Source organism: Acyrthosiphon pisum, chromosome A3 (assembly GCF_005508785.2).
Source record: "Acyrthosiphon pisum isolate AL4f chromosome A3, pea_aphid_22Mar2018_4r6ur, whole genome shotgun sequence".
In the NCBI taxonomy this organism is placed as follows: Eukaryota; Metazoa; Arthropoda; class Insecta; order Hemiptera; family Aphididae; genus Acyrthosiphon; species Acyrthosiphon pisum.
This window is the reverse complement of record NC_042496.1, coordinates 899800-905071: the sequence shown is the minus strand read 5'-3', so window position 1 is coordinate 905071 and position 5272 is coordinate 899800.

The following is a 5272-nucleotide window of genomic DNA, read 5'->3' as shown; positions in this document are numbered from 1 at the left end:
GTTTTGCTATACCCCAAACAACGAAATCCGCTCTCCAGTTTCGGAGATCTATCTCATTAATAATGAAATTGAAAATGATTTTTTATGGGGCTGTTCACACCGAACATTTTCTGGATTCTAATTGTTATACCGCTTGGGTTTGATATCAGTTAGTACATTTCTAATAATTAAAAATCAAGGAAGTTTACAAGCCGATCCCCGAATTGACAAGCGTTTTTCTACCCAAAGCGAGATGACAGACACAAGTCCCCCTTTGCCCTCCTCCCCCAATGGATCGAACACTGAATGTAATATGGTTACCTCCTATTGGGGAAGCAGATTAATAAAATGCACTCTGGTGGAAACAATTTGTACCTTCCTATCCGGGATGTATAGATATAGTTTTATATTGGTTATTTTACTTTATATAATAAATTAATTTTGGTATCGAAACTTTATACACTTTTATAGCTAACTGTATACGTTGGTAAGTACAATTTCTACTAATATTATTAAATACATTCAAATACACTTCACTTAAAGCAAAATGTATGCAAAATTTCGGGAAAATACATACAATATCTATCGACTCCACGTAGGGGGGAATCCGCCTAACCATCAGTACGATAGGCGTCGACAGCGCTCTCAGTGTTAATCTGTCTTACCAATATGGATAAAATGTCTCCTAAAAATTTCGGATGGTTTAAATAAATACAAGTTAATTGTACATTCTTCCTGAGTTCCAGTCTCTAGCTATTTTAGATATGGGCTTGATTGCATTCACAATGTCTATCGGATAATTCCATCAGTACCTATTAATTTTAATTTGAGTTATATGATATTATTTTATAAAGATGTTCACATAATTATATGATATATAAGACAGACGCTTGGTATTTGGAAACAACCTGTTACATCACAATAGTTTATAATATTATTTTGATAAATTATAACAATTTTCTTATAAATAAATAGGAATATCAAATATAAGCCAATGGTCATCACTACCGAGGCTTATTTCTAATAGTAATAATTAAAAAAAAAATGTTATTAATTTATTATCATTAAAAGTTAAAATAATATTTGGTTTGTCGGCTGCTGGTGGGTCCTAACCTATACGTCCTGTAGCTATAAGAAGTCTATAAGACATAATATATTTAAGGTATATAAGCACATATCATGTTTACGAAAAATTAATATTAAAAAAAATTTAAACAATCAATATCAAACAAGAGTTTTTTTTGCGGTTATTTAATTTTTTTGGTTTTATTTTTAGCAGGGTACTATACCATTTATTCTATTGCTAAAAAATTGTTCATTTTATTTTTCCTTTTCGTAAACATGTGGTTTTAATCAAAAATATATTAATACTATGGAGTATATATATGAAGTATATGGCCTAGGCACATTATAATATAGTGCGGAAAATCGTGTGAATAATATTATTATACAAAAGAACGTCGTCTGTCGTACAAAAACAAAAAAACGATACACGTGTACCTATTATATTAGGTATACCTATATTATATATAATTAATAATATGTAGGTACATTCTATTTGTTGTTAACGGATGAAAACATTTTCTCACCATCGGAATTCGTGATAGTAGGTTTTATTTTTACTTTAAGGCAAAATCTCGTGTATTATTGTTTTACGTATATACGAAAATTACGACGAATTAATTTTGGATTTCCGTTCGAAACTTTTGTAATATGCGCAGTCGCTATTAAATATAATATCATACATATATTATATAGGTATACACGACTGCGGTGGCGGCAGAGGTTAGTTATTTTTCCCACATCGATTGACCGTATGTATATGTGTGTAGGTATATATATATTATATATGTATGTATGTATGTATGTATGTATGTATGTATCTAAGTACGTATCCATGTATATGCATGTGTGTATATCTATATAATATACATAAATGAGTACGTCCGGTTCTTTCATTATTACCTACACTTTTTTTCTTATTATTTTTTTTTCTATTCAATATAAATTATTAACATGGCGGCCGTCAAATAATTGCTTCACGTCAATTACTACATAACCGGGTTAGGTTATGTAGTCCCGACGTCGATATTGTTATTATCATCGTCATCGTCGTCATCATCGACATCATAGCCGCAGTCGTTATTATCATCGTCATCATAACGCATACACAATGCACCCGAGGAAACAATACAACCGGTTGCTGCGGTTTCATTGGATGGCGAAAGGTCACGCCCAATGAACTCTAGCCGTTTTCCAGTTTTCACGTCGCGTTAAGGACGAAATGGACAGGGCCGTATAGACCGCTGGACCAGAGCGAAATTAGTTTTGTATATATATATAATGTGTATATATATGGATGTAGGTACATTGTACAATAATTAATAATATTTTAGGTAATAGCGTGCAATTGGAAAATGTTATTAAATGTTATAACGCGCGTTGAAAAAGTCATAAGAAAAAATTAAGAAAGGAAATCTTTGATGACCCTAATTATATAAAACTTCTTACTTTAAATACCCAAACATAACTCATAGGTACTATTATAGCCAAGCTAAAAAATATTTTATTTCGAAAAGATATGCTAAGGAATAAAATATTATACCTATATATTAAAACAGTTGTGCGTTGATTGTTCAATGCTGCAGCGACTATTGTTATTTTTTTTTACCATCATAAATAGAAATTTGATTGCAGACTACAGAGATTTAGATGCATTTGTTTAAAAAGGATTTTATATAGGTACATTCATAATACATAGTACATTTAATAACCAGTGCTCGAATTGGGAAAAATTAAGTAGAGGAGCTGAATCCAACGAGTTAAAAACTGCTTTCCATGGACGCAATTATACTCAACACATATACCCATGGGCAGCTTGGCCCCCCCACACCCCCCCCCCACCCCTGCAATAATAACTATATAATCTAAATTATGCGATGATAACATTAATAAATTACATTTATAACCTCTATGATATTATATTGATTGAAATTAATGATTACATATAGGTGTTGTAAAAACACAGTCTGACTTATGCTGAAGGGAACCAAGTTTAAAATATCAAGAATATGTACTCGCTTGGAAATACAAATATATATAGCGAAATTGAATGTAAGTGGTTATACGTACGTCATAGTTTAATGAACTTACAATATTCAGGTACGGAAGTGTTATATTTTTAGAATCTTGTGCTGCCAAATCTAAGCTGCTTCCAATCAGTTGAATATGCTGGAATGATGTTATAAGCAATTTACTGTAATATTCAAATGGCCAAATATATAAGTAGGTACTATAAGAACTAAAAAATTAATAAAACTTAAAAGATATACATAATATTTAAGTTATTTAACTATAATGTAAAAATAGTTATAAACCTACTAATAACAATTTTTTAATAATAAACAATTGTTATCAGCCTACTTTAAAATTAAGTACACGTTATAGCTAATACTTAAATCAAATGACAGTATTTAAATTGTTTAATTCAAGTTTATTTATATTAAGGAAAATATTTAAAAACTTTTTTTACCATACGAATTATTAATAATCATATCATGTATTCTAACACAATTGTTATAATTTATTATTTTATAGTTCTATACTAATTAGTAATTAAGTACTAATATGTATATTATATCTGTATTTAAAACCAAATTATTGTTTCAAACTAAATATTTTTTTAAAAATATTCTTGATTTATACCTTATTCCATTATACAATTTTCTATATGTATTGAAGAAAGATTGTTTTTATTATATATAGGTACTTACCTATTTTTTAGGTGTATACTACGATTTTTCAATACGGTTATATAGTATACATATATGTATAGGTACCGTTGTCTGTTGATCGTTATAATATAATTAATACATCTAACATATTATAATATTTATATTATAGTCTATATACTCCTTACAATTAAAACAAATTAAAATAGCTGTTAAATGCCTGACCTAAAATGTTTAAAATTAAAATATAGGTACTATAATAATACATTTTACAATTTTCGTTTATAAGTAAAGCAAATATTATATTACAATTTACGTATTTTTTTCAGGTAAGAAATGTATAAAATATAATATCTTATGTTTATAGGCATCTACTATCTATAGTACTATCTATACAAACATGTATAATAAGCAAGGACTATCCAGCTTTTTTATATGGGCCCGTAGAAATATTTATTACAGGTCACAGGGGCACAAAATTTGATAAGGGGGCCTGAAAATACGTATATTATGCAGTGAGATTGGGAGTAGAGTGAAAAAACAATTTATATGAAGTAGCTGCATGATTAAGAAGTCAATAATTATTTATTACCCATACTAATCGTTGTATTCACTGTAGATAGGAAGTAGGACTAGGAACTAGGTTTGGTTTGGTTTGATTTGATTTGAAATTAAAATATTAATACCTATACGTTTTTTTTTTAAGTCTCCGACAAAGATATCCTGCAGGGAGAGATAGTATAATAGTATATGATATACTATATAGTTTACTAATATTTTTATTAAATAGGTTAAACCTATATTTTTTTTTAAATATTTTTATTTGACATAAAAAATCTATACTATTTTTAACACAATAAGTTTATATGATAAAAGTAAAAGTAGAATAACATATGAATGTTGTGAATAAGCAGCCATCCCATTAGTTGCTCTTGGCTAATGATACCTAATTATTTTTTTTTATAAATTATTTATTATTATTATTATTATTACTTTTTTCTCTAGAGACGTTAGACATTAAAGTTTTGTAAAAGGTCACGGCACCACTTTCTTTTTAATCTGTGGTTAGGATTTCCTGGGAATGTAAATATGGAAAGATCTTTTATAAGAGGGTTTGGATGGGTTTGAAGTCGTTTATGGAAACGTGTGTAGAAAATGTGTGCTTCCGCTTTTATTGTTATCATATGAAGATCGTTATGAAGAGCTAGGTTAGAGACATAGGATGGAGCAATGGACAATCGTCGGAGCGATATATTTTGGAATATGTGAATTCTATTAGTGTTAGATTTTTTTGCAGTGTCCCATACTTGTAGTCCATATATACGTCCACATTGGCTTGTGTAGAGATTTGTAAATTAACAGCTTGGTGTTAAGGGAAGACGACTTATTTCTAATTAACAGGGGTCTGAGAATACCCATGCGATTATTTAAGGTTAGCATTTTGGATTGAAGGTGGTTTTTTCACGTCAGTCTTTTGTCTAGGGTTATAAACCTATGCTAAAATAATTAAATATAATATTACATAATATTGTATTTTAATAGGATAGTCAAAACCCTCTTAT